This window comes from Oryx dammah, unplaced genomic scaffold (genome assembly GCF_014754425.2).
Source record: "Oryx dammah isolate SB20612 unplaced genomic scaffold, SCBI_Odam_1.1 HiC_scaffold_23, whole genome shotgun sequence".
Classification (NCBI taxonomy): Eukaryota; Metazoa; Chordata; class Mammalia; order Artiodactyla; family Bovidae; genus Oryx; species Oryx dammah.
The window spans coordinates 120,557,431-120,571,380 of record NW_024070207.1 but is presented as its reverse complement, the minus strand read 5'-3'; the positions used below and the strand labels follow the sequence as shown (position 1 = coordinate 120,571,380).

Genomic DNA, 13,950 nt, shown 5'->3' with positions numbered 1-13,950 from the left:
ATCCTGGTGGGCTATAGTCCATGCAGTTGCAAAGAGTTGGACATGACTAAGTGACTAACACTTTAAAGGGACGTGTATATGTCTTTTATGAGTTTGAAGACTATATAAATGCAGTTGCAAATACCATTTCCTATAAAATATAGTGGCCTTTACATGTTCATTCTCTTTCTTTATGACCTAGGGAAACTATTAATATATGATACAGATAATCAGTTATGACAAGAGAGGCAAGCTGTTTTATATCCTTTGTTAAATTACTACAGATGTGCATGCTAGACATTGAAAATAAATAGAATTAAAATACATTTGTCTTACATAGTCTTGCTTTCTTTTAAAATGCAAACAAGGTACAAATAGGAGTAGGTTCTAAGTAGTCATTAATCTTTTTCATACAATGACATGCATTTTATTTTATTTTTAAAATATAAATTTATTTATTTTAATTGGAGGTTAATTACTTTACAATATTTGTATTGGTTTTGCCATATATCAACATGAATCTGCCACAGGTATACACGTGTTCCCCATCCTGAACCCCCCTCCCTCCTCCCTCCCTGTACCATCCCTCTGGGTCATCCCAGTGCACCAGCCCCAAGCACCCAGTATCATGCATCGAACCTGGACTGGCGATTCGTTTCATATATGATATTATACGTGTTTCAATGCCATTCTCCCAAATCATCCCACCCTCTCCCTCTCCCACAGAGTCCAAAAGACTGTTTTATACATCTGTGTCTCTTTTGCTGTCTCGCATACAGGGTTATCATTACTATCTTTCTAAATTCCATATATATGCATTAGTATACTATATTGGTGTTTTTCTTTCTGGCTTACTTCACTCTGTATAATAGATTCCAGTTTCATCCACCTCATTAGAAATGACGTGCATTTAAAAAAAAATCTAAAACAGCCATGGAAAAGTTACAGCTCTAATTAATAAGCAAATAAAAACAGGGCCTGTTTCAAAACTTCATAGTTTTTGGAATATATTCAGTGTAGAAACAGAGAGAGCTCCCAGTGGTTGCTTTTAAATAATAAAAATAGGATCATAATTGGCTACTTTCACCTTTGTGGGTGGAAACAAAAACTTCAGACATTTCCAAGGGTTCTTGGGGTGGTGTGAGTCAGCCCAAGTGACATTCACCCATGTCCAACAGGAAAGAGCTCCTAGTAGATCATGTGTTGGCATCTCTGAGTCCACCAGACCATGTGATCTGGTCTTTAGTGTCTTCTTAGACTGAGGACTTCCATCTTTGCAGAGTGTTTTCATGCAGCAGATGGACTTTTAACCTCCCCCATGCCCAGCTTTGTGAAATCTCACAAATGACTGAGCAGAAAGTTTCCAAACATCATAGTGGATTTTGATATCATTTTTACACGAGCCAGTGACTCAAGGACTTGGGGGTTTCTTTGTAGGGGTGACAAAAATGTTCAAAAATTGATTGTGGTGATGGTTGCCCAACTCTGCCAATATGCTGAACACCATTGGATTGTACCCTTTATTTCATTTATGTTTGTTTTTTGGTCATGCCGTGTGGCATGTAGGATCTTAGTTCCCTGACCAGTGATCGAACCCCCACCCCTTGAGTTGGAAGTGCAGAGTCTTAACCACTGGACCACTAGGGAAGTCCCCTGAATTATACCCTTTAAATGGGTGAATTCTATGGTCTGTGAATTATACCTCAATAAAAGTATTATTTTAAAAAGTCAAATGAGGGTGGAGTGAGGAAGGAAAGCAAAGACAGAATCTCTATCAGATATTTATCTCAGTGAGTCATTCTGAACCTTTAGGATCCCAATTACTCACACATATCATGGAGAAATACTGGCAGTCTTCCTCAAAGGGGCCTTCTGGGAGGCACCCCGCCAGCTCACTGACAGATAAAGAGGAGCTTTCCAGCAGGCAACCCTGGCCTGTCTCCAGGCCATGTGCTGGGCCCTGGCCTCTACATTCTGTGTAGAAGGCCCCTCCCTCTTTCAGCTGCACAACAAACAGGGCTAAAGCTTCCCTCCACGATCACTGCCCCTTCCGTTTCTTCCCCATTTCTCAAGCCACACATTTGAGCTACACCATCGATGACATCAAGCCCCTGGAACACACAAAATCATACAGAATCAGCCCAGAGCATGCTGACATTGATGTCTGTGGTTAGATCTGTACACAGAAAAGAAGCTGCAGATAAAGTTCGCCCCACACTCCTGCTCCTCACAGCGTGGCCCGGGGGTAGGCAGTGCCAGCATCACCTGGGACCCAGTTCAGAAATGGGGGCCCCATCCCAGGCCTAATGAATCCAAATTTGTCTTTCTACAAAACTCTGAATGGTTCTTATGTATGTTACCACTTGCAAGATGCTGACTCGTCCACAGGAACTAGGACTATGAACTCTGCCTTCCTACATATACTTTTGGATGAAATGCCTGAGTTCTAACCAGCACTGTGCTCTCCCCACCTGTCTTGGTTACCAGCCGCCTGCACCCTCCATGTTGCTAAACGGAAGGGGTAAGTCTCAGCCCAGAACCCTAACAGCAGCAGTTGACACACTAGTTTCCATCTTGAGGACACCTTTTCCCAGGTGGCTTGCAGTAGGCTGTGCTTTCTTTGGCTTTCCCTCTTACTGGTCACCCTGTTTCAATATTATTTGCTGCTTCCTTGTTATTTTCCCGACTTCTTAATTTTGGAGGGTTTAGAATTCTGTCCTTGGACACCTTGGATATCTGCACATATTCCTTTGTTGATTTATCTAGTTCCATGGCTTTCTGTACCATTTATGCTGATGACTTCCCTTCCTTATCTTCAGGCTTACATCTCTCTTCTGCATTCCAGACCCAGAAGTCTAACAGCCTACTTGAAAAGTCTACTTGGATGTCTAATAAGCATCTCAGCCTTAACATGCTTAAAATGAAGGCTCTCTCACATTGTCCACTTAATGGCAACTCCGCACTTGCATGCTGCTGCTGCTGCTGCTAAGTCGCTTCAGTCGTGTCCGACTGTGCAACCCCATAGATGGCAGCCCACCAGGCTCCTCTGTCCCTGGGATTCTCCAGGCAAGAACACTGGAGTGGGTTGCCATTTCTTTCTCCAATGCATGCATGCATGTTAAGTCACTTCAGTCATGTCTGACTCTGTGTGACCCCGTGGACAGCAGCCCACCAGACTCCTCTGTCCCTGGGATTCTCCAGGCAAGAATACTGGAATGGGTTGCCATTTCCTTCTCCACCCACCTTCGCATAACTTGAGCTAAAAAACCTTGAAGACATGATTGATACCTCTATTTCTCTCACATCAAACTTCCAAGCAATCAACAAATCCTATTGGCTACATTCCAAATACATATCCAGAAGCCCAACTTAAAAATGGGCAAAAGATTTGAACAGACACTTCACCAAAGAAGATGAAATTAGATGCAGGGATTGCCAATGAGCATATGAAAAGATGCCCCAAATCCTTAGTCTTTAGGGAAATGCAAATCAAAACACGCACGAGATACCACTTTATACCCACTAGGGTGGCTATAATCAAAAACTTGGAAAATAACAAGTGTTGGAGAGGACGTGGAGAAATTGGAACTCTCATACAGTGCTGGTAGGAATGTAAAATGGTGCAGTCACTTTGGAAAATAGTTCGGCCATTTGTTAACAAATTGCGCAGCTACTTCCCTTATGGTCCAGTGGCTAAGACTCTGCGCTCCCAATGCAGGGCGCTCAAATTATATCCCTGGTCAGGGAACTAGATCCCACATGCCACAATTAAGAGTTTGCATGCCGCAGCGAAGACCCAGCACAGCCAAATAAATAAAAATAAATATTGAAAAAAAGAAGAAGTTACATAAAAAACCCAGCACTTCCTCCCCTTGGTACATATCGAAGAGAAATGAAAACAGACATACACACAAAGACTTATATGTGCATGTTCATAGCAGTATAATTCACAATAGTCAAAAAATGTCCATCAGTTGGTTCAGTAACATACAGGACTGAAGTAGTGATATGTGCTTTAGCAATGCTACCCTGGTAGCTCAGTCAGTAAAGAATCTGTCTGCAATGCAGGAGACCTGGGTTCGATCCCTGGGCTGGGAAGATCCCCTGGAGAAGGAAATGGCTACCCACTCCATATCTTGCCTGGAGAATCCTATGGACAGAGGAGCCTGGAGGGCTACAGTGCATGGGGTTGCAAGAGTCAAACACGACTTAGCAACTAAACCACCACCACCACTGTGGAAACATTAGCTAAGTGAAAGAAGCCAGTCACAAAGGACCACACTTCCTATGAGTCCCTTTATAGGAAATGTCCAGAATTGGCAAACCCAGAGATAGAAAGTAGATGAGCCTGGGGTTGGGGGTAAGACTGGGAAGTGACTGCCTTTGTGCATGAGGGATCCAACCAGGGTGATGGAGCCACTCTGCAATTGGATTGTGATGGTATACAAAGTCTAACGGTCATTCAACTGTGTGCTTAAAATAGTGACTTTTATTGTATGTAAATTGTACTTCAGTACAGCTGGTAAAAGTATCCAGAATCTGACTGCATCATGGTCTCTGCCACCATCCTGTATCTCAGCCAGCATCATCCCCCACCTGGGTGACCATAACACCTTGCTAAGTGGTTGCCTGACTTCCACTCTTGTCCCTTGGGTGTATTTCCAACACAACAGCCAGAGGGATTCTCGGAAATATGCACATCAAATCATGTCACCCCTCTATTCAAAAGTCTCTGTTAGTTTCTGTCTCTATGAGAAAAGCGAAGTTCTTACAGTGGTCTTTCTTTAAAGCTTTACCTGTCTGGCCCCTCTGCTACTTTTCCTCGACTTTCTCCTGCCTTTCCCAGCTCACTGCCACTTCCCTCCTCAGTATGTCCTGCACTCAGTCACGCTGGCCTCCTGCTAGTGCTTGACTGTGCCAGGCACAGGCCTGCCCCGGGACCTTTGCATGGGCTGTTGCTTCTGCCTGGAATGCTCTTGTCCCAGATTCCTAACAACTTAACTTACCTTGCTCAAGCCGTACCTCAAATGTCATCTTGGGCAGTGAAGCTTTTCTGGCTGTTTATTACATTTCCTAGCACCCCGTTTTTTTTTTTTTTCATGGAACTTATTTGCTACTTAAATTCAATGCCTTGCCTATATAGTTTATTGTCTGCTTCCTCCCTCCCCCAACTAAATTGTGAACTCCATGGGGTCAGGGATGTTTGCCTTTTTGGTTCACAGCCCCTAGGACAGTTCCTGGCCCATAGAAAAGCTTCAATAAATATTTGTGGAAGTTCTGTACTTAAGAAAACCAGAAGAGCCAGGAATGTGACCTATTGATACATACATACGTTTATATGAAGGATTAAAAGCAAGTTTAGAAGGAGTGATTGTAATTTGCAACAGGCAAAACAGTTTCAGAGTGGAGAGAATGGAGAACTGGAAAAGAGAGAACATACATTTTTTTTCCATAATATTTTCGAGCTTTTCTTCCCCATGTATTGTCTTTGAGTGGGAATCAGATATACCTTCAAATATTATGCCACATGCTCAAACTAGCGTACAGACAGTTGTCCAGTTGTCTTATAACTTTCCCTTTCTTTTGCATTTTCCATTTTCATGGTCAATAGCATTGTCACCAGAAATAAATAAGGAAAAGGAAATAAAAAATAAAATTATACTTGTTCACTGTGTTACTTGCCAGAAGACCCTACAAATATTTGATAAGGAATAGAATTAAAAGAGCTGCTTGGTGATTTTCTTGTTGTTTTGACCTAATTATTTATGCATTACAGACTGTCCTTGACTATAGATTAGTACTTCTAAAAGTGGGTCTTTTATATACCATATTTGCAACTTAAGAGTTTTTTTAAGCTTTTGTGCATTTGTTTTTTGTTCCAATTCAGTGGTTTTTAGTGTATTCACAAAGTTGTATACGCATCACCATTACCCAATGTCAGAACATTTTCATCGCTAAAAAGAAACCCCGTACCCATTAGCAGTGCCTCCTCATTCCCCCGTCCCCCCAGCCCCTGGCAACTATTCGTCTATCTTCCGTCTCTATGGACCTACCTGTCCTGGGCATTTCCTATAAATGGAATCCTGCAATATGTGGTCTCTTGTGGCTGGCTTCTTTCACATGAGTGGTTTTTTGAAAACTCAAGAAGTAAGCCATCTTTTACTAACCAAAAGAACTCTACTGACCTTTATTTAAAGTGCAGCTCTAACTGAATTTACGTAAATAATTTAATATTTACATCTGTCACAATTACACTTCTTCAAACTTTTGTGTCAGCAATTATTTTTGGTTAACCACATGCCAAATTTGACATCTTGAAAGCAAAAACCCCCTTTTATCTATAAGATAAAGGTCATAAATTTTGTTTTCTTTAAGAAAAAGGAAATTTGGATATTTCCCCCTAGTTTCTTAATTTAGTTGGCAAAGATGAGTTTAATCAAATGTCATCATTATAACCGTTGTAAGGACTAGTTAGGAATTCTTAGCAACATATTCGATCAGTCTTCTGTCCTCTCCATGTCTCTGTCTAAAACACACATACCCTGTGGTGTAAAATTATTGTGCATTTGAATTGTATGGTTTGTTGTAAAGTCGTGCCTTCCTCATACAATTTTATCTTATCTCTAGGCTGGAGGATTTCACACTTAGCTAACCTATGAATTGTTCTCTATCCTATCTCTATTTTTTATCATTGCCTTATATTTGTGGACATGTTTTTTCCCCCTGAATTGTCCATCAAGTTCCCTGTGCACATCTTAGTTGTATTTATCTCTCTCAAAGCCCTGAGGCTAACTCTGCTTAATGAGACTTTGTAAAATAGATTTTCACTTAGAGTGGAATTTCAGTATGAGTTCCTATGTGTTTGTATTCTTCATATTCCACCTCTCACTTTGGAAGCCCACATCCAACTTTAATAAACTAGATCAAATGTTACATTGTTTAGGTTTCAAAGCCAACCTCCAGAAAAAGAACTTCTTCAAAATAAATTTATTTCATTGCTATTATGCACTGTAAAACTTATCAATTTAATAAAACAAAGCCCTGAGTGGTAAGAGTTCTGTTAGATTGTGTTACTGTTCAAATATTTGGTGACCCTCCCAGTGAGCCAGTTGTAGAACACCACACCACTCAGATCAGATTTGCCACGTGACGTGCAGTGCCCCTCCCTTTGGAAGGAATGTGCATCGCACATGGGTGGAAACAATGAATGTCACTTCTGGGTGGGAGCTCTAAGAGCTAGCAGGGATATTAGTTTGGTCTTTTTTCTTTCAACCACTGAGACCTGCAATATATCAGACAGAGGCTGCTCTACTAGCTCAGGTTCATCAGTTTGGGTCCAGCAGGATGACATGGGGTGGAGCCCCAGCTGACCCATAATGGATGTGAAGGTGAGGAATACATCTTCATTTTGGTAAGCCATGGAGATTTGGGGAGGGGTCATCTTTTTCTACTACTGCCATGGCTAAGCCTAAGCGAGGCCGATCCAAAAATATCAAGAAAGGTATAATTCCATTTAGCTGCATTTATATGATGAATCATAGTAAGCTGGCACAAGAAAATCTATAAGATACATTCTAACTCTGTACCATTCAGAGTTCCTAGTTGCAAATAAAGATATCAACTTAGAAAAGGAATTTCTTGGGGAGATACTGAGTAGCTCTTAGAGGCAAGGATGGAGCATGGAGTTTGGACGCTGGGGCCTTCCCAGATGGCGCGGTGATAAAGAATCCTCCTGCCAATGCAGGAGACACAGGAGATGCAGGTTAGATCCCTGGGTCAGGAAGATCCCCTGGAGGAGGAAATGGCAAGCCACTCCACTACTCTTGTCTGGAGAATCCCATGGACAGAGGAGCCTGGTGGACTACAGTCCATAGGGTTGCACACACATGCACAAGAAAAACAGGAATCCAGATCATGAATGACTTAATTCAGATGCTGTCTTTGTGAGGTACTAGATCCTGCCACTGGTATCATCACCACTGGCATTATCTGTGGTCACTGGATACCAGGGGCCACAACTTCCGTTCCAGAATGAACTCGGAACTGTTCCAGCATCTCTGTGTTGCTTGCCGGAGACTCGGACCTTCAAAGAGAGTATGTGATTGGCCAGAGTATCACATTGGCGGCTAGGATTTCAACATATGCATTTTGAGGGGATACAAACTTTCAGTCTACAGTAAGACAACTTGTTAAACTCTTGGTAAATTTTCTATAGTCTCCTTTGGATTTTGTCAGCATATCATCTGTGTTTAATACTGTTTTTTTTCTCCCTTTGCAGTCATCATACTTGCTTTTTCTTTTACTACTGTGGGCTAGGACCTCCAGTGCAATATTAAAGAGACATACTTACCTTTTTCCTGCTTTAAAGCACATACTTACAGATTTTAACTATTAAGAATGAATGATATTCAGTATAGGTTTTCAATAGATATTCTTCATGAGGTTAAGAAACTTGCCTTTTATTCCTGGTTTGCTGAGATTATCACAAATGTCTGTTAATTGAATGTATTATTTTCTTCATCTATTGAATTGATTGTATGTTTTCTCCTTCTTTCACACTGTTAATGTTAAACCACCCTTGCATTCCTGTTCAGTTCAGTTCAGTTGCTCAGTCGTGTCCAACTCTGTGACCCCATGGACTGCAGCCTGCCAGGCTTCCCTGAGCATACATTCCTGAGATACATTTAAATTGTCATGACATATTCAATTCTATTGTTGTTGCTGCTGTTTTAACTTTATTTATTTAGTTATTTTTCGCTGTGCTGGGTCTTTGTTACTGCACTTGGGCTTTCTCCAGTTGTGATGAGCAGAGGCTATTCTCTAGTAGCAGTGCGAGGGCTTCTCATTGCGGTGGCTTCCCATGTTGCGGAGCACAGGCTCTAGGGCTCGCCAGTTTCAGTAGTTGTGGCGTGAGCTTAGTTGCTCCATGCCATGTGTGATCTTCCTGGACCAGGGATTGAACCAGTGTCCCCTGCATTGCAGGGCAGCCTCTTAACCACTGGACCACTATGGAAGCCCCTGTTGTTTTGGTTTCTCTTGATTATGAGTCACTCTTTGCTGCTTCTTGGCATGGCTACTATTTTTTTGTTGTGTGCTGGGCATTATGCATAAATGAAAAATAAGTGCTCTAGTTAATATCTTCCACCACTGAGAGTTCCCTCTGTCCTCCAGTAGGCAGATAGGCTGAGGGATTTATCACTTTAATCCGGTCAGGGATTGAGTTTAGGCTGAGTCTAACTACAGCTATGGCCAGCCGCCTGAACCAGCTTGGGTTCATGTGGATGACATGAGAGGCTATGCCTATGTGGATGACAGTGACATGAGAGGAAAGAAATTGCTTATATAAGTATGACAGTGGTCTCAGCTCTTGTACCAAAAAGGTCAAGAAAGCTGCTGATGTGCATGGGGTGTTCAGACGTACGGCAGTGGGCACGTAGGAGGACCACACTTTCATGTTACTGTCCTGAATTCTAGGAGCAGCTCAAAGTTTTAGATGTGTCTGTGGATTTGGAAGGACTTCTATCTGAAGGAATGAGTTGCTAAGATAACTGGATTTTGGTCTGGCTCTTACCAGTGTAGCCTAAGGCAAAGATTTCTAAAGGTTGCCTAGTACTGCTTCAGTAAAAGATTTCCACCGGTTGTTCTTCAGTCACTCAGCGATGTCTGACTTTTTGCAACCTATTTTCACCTATTTCTACCTATTGCTCAAAAGCGTATTATAATGTGGGATTCAAAATTTCAGTAAAAATTACCCAAAATTCTATTCCCATAACAATTCAACTGTTTTGATTTTCCTACTTCCTTTCCATTCTTCTTCTTCTTTTTTTAAATAAACACTCATATGTACAAAGACCCACACAAACACACGCAAACATATTTTTACATACCATGGTATGCCTGGGATTTTCCTTCTGCTGCCCTTAAAGGTGAAGTTCAGTTTATGACTCACATTCATCAGGAAATCAGCAAAGGGATCAAATTCCCCACCTCATTCCTGAAGGTTAATGCCTGTTTTATTCTGCCTTCTGTAATTACCTGGGTTATGCCATGCTGACAGTGTGGTAAAGAAAGAGCAGCCCTATTCAACACCTACTTGTTATTTTTAAGATAGCACATTAGATCTAGTTATGACTAGAGAAACAAATATAATTTCAGCTTTTCCATCAATTCTGAAGATTTTGTAATAGTTTGCATCTTTATTTATAATTTTATTGGCTGCAGCAATGTTCTAGGTTCTTAGTGAACTGCCGTCCCCTCAACTTGCACCAGCCCTGCCCACTGCCATCTTTGGGGCTCAGTATGAATCACCTCCTCACTCACACCTTCTCTGGTCCCATCACCCTGTATTCCCACCAGCTGCACCTTGTTTATTTCCCTCAAGGCCCTTCATCCAATTTATAACTGTACATCCATGTACTTACTTACTGAATATCTCCTCTACTCTTCTGAGCTCTCTTAGGAAACAGACTGAATCTATTTCATTCAGCAAGGTAGGGTCATATGATATAATATAAACACAGCTGGAGGATAGAAGCAAAAATGTGGGAGAGTGTCTGGGGACACCCCTGAATTCCTCCAGTGTCTTATCTACCCGCTGTAGTCTCAGTACTTGAGGGGCCACATTTCTGATTTTTTTCTTGTTGAGTCACTAAGTTGTGTCCAACGCTTTTGCGACCCCATGGACTGTAGCCCGCCAGGCTCCTCTGTCCATGGGATTTCCCAGGCAAGAATCCTGAAGTGGGATGTCATTTCTTTCTCCAGGGGATCTTCCCCAGCCAGGGATGGAGCCCAGGCCTCGTGCATCTCCTGCATGGGCAGACAGATTCTCTACCACTGAGCCACCAGGGTCTGATTATTCAGATTTGTCTTTTAATGGTCAAATTGCCTACCATTGAGTTCTGTGTTTTTCCTTATCTGTGAAAAGTATAATCAATTTTATTGTTTTTGCTCTGCCTTGAGGCTTGTGGGATCTTCGTTCCCTGACCAGGGATCCAGCCCACACACCCCTTGCAGTGGCAGCACAGGGTCTTAACCACTGGACCTCCAGGGAAGTCCACAATCAATTTAATTATAGTCGCTATTTCTTATTATAATCAATAAAATATTTATTGATTATAATAAATATTATAATATTTACTTACTTGTAGCTTTTCACCTGGAGAAGGCAATGGCAACCCACTCCAGTGTTCTTGCCTGGAGAATCCCAGGGACAGAGGAGCCTGGTGGGCTGCCGTCTATGCGGTCCCACAGAGTCGGACATGACTGAAGCGACTTAGCAGCAGCAGCAGCAGCAGCTTTTCATCAGAGATACCAGAGGTGATCTCTTTTAGACTCCAGCTTTAAATGGAGTATTAACTCCCAGCACTCATAGTAATAAGTAGGTGTTACTTAAGGAAAGGCATGATTAATGCCCAGCAATCTTGACCTCTTTTTCCGTCTTGAGTGATGCACTAGATGTTTACAGAATATAAAGGCAAAAACCCTAATTAGATGAAGGGAGCCAAACTCGGTCAGTTCTTCAAAGTTTTTCATTAATAAACAAGTTCATGAAGCAAGAGCAATAGAGACCATATTTATCTAACTTGTGTCAGCTTGCCAACTATACACATCCACAGGAAAAATCCCCAAACTTGCCCTTCAGGGAAGGATCTTTCCACTCAGCCTACTCTCGCATTGTCATATCAATTAGGTAAAGAAGTGGATGGTGGAAGAGACCAGAATATACAAGTATTCTTAAGTGTCAGTTGGCTAGCGACCAAGTAAGAGTTATTTCAGTAAAAGTACCTTTCCATATTCTTTCTTTCTTTCTTTCCATATTCTTTCTTTCTTTCCCTCATAGCTTAGTTGGTAAAGAATCTGCCTGCAATGCAGGAGACCTGGGTTTGATTCCTGGGTCAGGAAGATCCTCTGGAGAAGGAAATGGCAGGCCACTCCAGTACTCTTGCTTAGGGAATCCCATGAACAGAGGAGCCTGGTGGGCTACAGTCCTGTGGTCGCAAGAGTCGGACACGACTGAGCGACTAAAGCACCACCACCATGTTCTTTCTTCAGCTGCTGACTGTGGCTACAACTAGATATGTTTATATGGCTCACTCACATTTTGAAACAGCCTATGAATCACTTGTAGGACCTTCTTAGGACCCTTTCTTGAAAATTCTTAGATTTCTCAAGGCTTTCTTTAAGTCAAGATACAGTAATTTCATAAGTGCACCTGTTAATAGCTGGTTGGTATTAGCGATTATGACGATAAACCCTTACTGCATCACTTCTTGTCTATGATTATGAGATAGATCTAGAATGTTTCAGATAGCATTTCCTTAGTGACCCATGGCTTCCTTGTTGCAATTTAGTCCACTGGATCTAACACTATCTATTTTGGTGTATTTTTGAAAGATTAAAGTTCTTACATGTTTTGTTGTGTAGTTTTAATTATGTGTTTTAAAATAAGCTAATGAATCTCTTCATCCTCCCTATTATCAGTAGATTTGCATTTTATAAACCTTTACTTATATTTGCTTGGGGAAATACCCTGCATGGATATGATTGTTTTCTATGAAAGAAAAATTCATTTAAGCTTAAACTAGAATTCAGTCACATGCCTCACTTTCACAAGGATTCTAAAATTGCCTTTTATGCTTGTGACAAACTCTCTCAAATGGAACTATTCTAGTACTGAATAATTACATTAGATTCCTTACCCAAAATTGACTTCCTAAAGAGCCAGAAAGTGAAGAGGAACAAAAGAGCCTCTTAATGAAAGTGAAAGAGGAGAGTGAAAAAGTTGGCTTAAAACTCAACATTCAGAAAACGAAGATCATGGCATCCGGTCCCATCACTTCATGGCAAATAGATGGGGAAACAGTGTCAGACTTTATTTTTGGGGGCTCCAAAATCACTGCAGATGATGATTGCAGCCATGAAATTAAAAGACGCTTACTCCTTGGAAGAAAAGTTATGACCAACCTAGATAACACATTCAAAAGCAGAGACATTACTTTGACAACAAAGGTCCGTCTAGTCAAGGCTCTGGTTTTTCCAGTGGATGGAAAGATGTGAGAGTTGGACTGTGAAGAAAGCTGAGTGCCGAAGAATTGATGCTTTTGAACTGTGGTGTTGGAGAAGACTCTTGAGAGTCCCTTGTATTGCAAGGGGATCCAACCAGTCCATTTTAAAGGAGATCAGCCCTGGGTGTTCTTTGGAAGGACTGAGGCTGAAGTTGAAACTTCAAAACTTCGGCCACCTGATGCGAAGAGTTGACTCATTGGAAAAGACTCTGATGCTGGGAGGGATTGGGGGCAGGAGGAGAAGGGGATTACAGAGGATGAGATGGCTGGATGGCATCACCGACTCAATGGACATGAGTTTGAGTAAACTCCAGGAGTTGGTGATGGACATGGAGGCCTGGCATGCTGCTATTCATGGGGTTGCAAAGAGTCGGACACGACTGAGCAATTGAACTTAACTGAACTGAAACAGCCAGAGATTAATGATTGTGGGCCCAGGAAACAATAAAGGTGAGATCTTTTCTTGGAAAATAAACAAACTAAATCTGCCCTACAAAATATATTTATAGAGGGACTAAAAATCCCTCTCTGGTCTACAATATCGACCTGCACTTAACTCCGGATTTCAAGTGAGGAATTAAGTTTCAGTACCGCCTTTTCTCACTGCTTCTTTATATCTTTTCCTACTAGTGCTTTATATTTAGAGGCGAGAGGCAGTAAAAATTTTAACAAGAGCAAGGAAATTAAAAAAAACTAATCAAGAAATCCTGTTATTTCACAATGTCACAGATGTTTTCATTTTTCAATCTATTCACTTGTTTATTTGCATATTCATTTCACCGCGTAGTCACAGCATCGTGTGACAGTGCTTTTGCGGTCTGCTTATTCCCACTTTACGTCAGCTTTTAAAGGTAACTAGTATCCGTGCTGTCTTTTCCCGGGAACGCAACCGGAGGTCTAGAGAAAT

The 13,950-nt window shown here is 41.6% G+C and overlaps 1 protein-coding gene across 1 annotated transcript in view; it reads left to right on the top strand.

Annotated features, from left to right (window-relative positions):
- RAB9A (RAB9A, member RAS oncogene family) overlaps positions 1 to 13,950 on the top strand; it is a 57,962-nt gene that overhangs the window by 23,188 nt on the left and 20,824 nt on the right. The gene's annotated exons all lie outside the window — the stretch shown is intronic.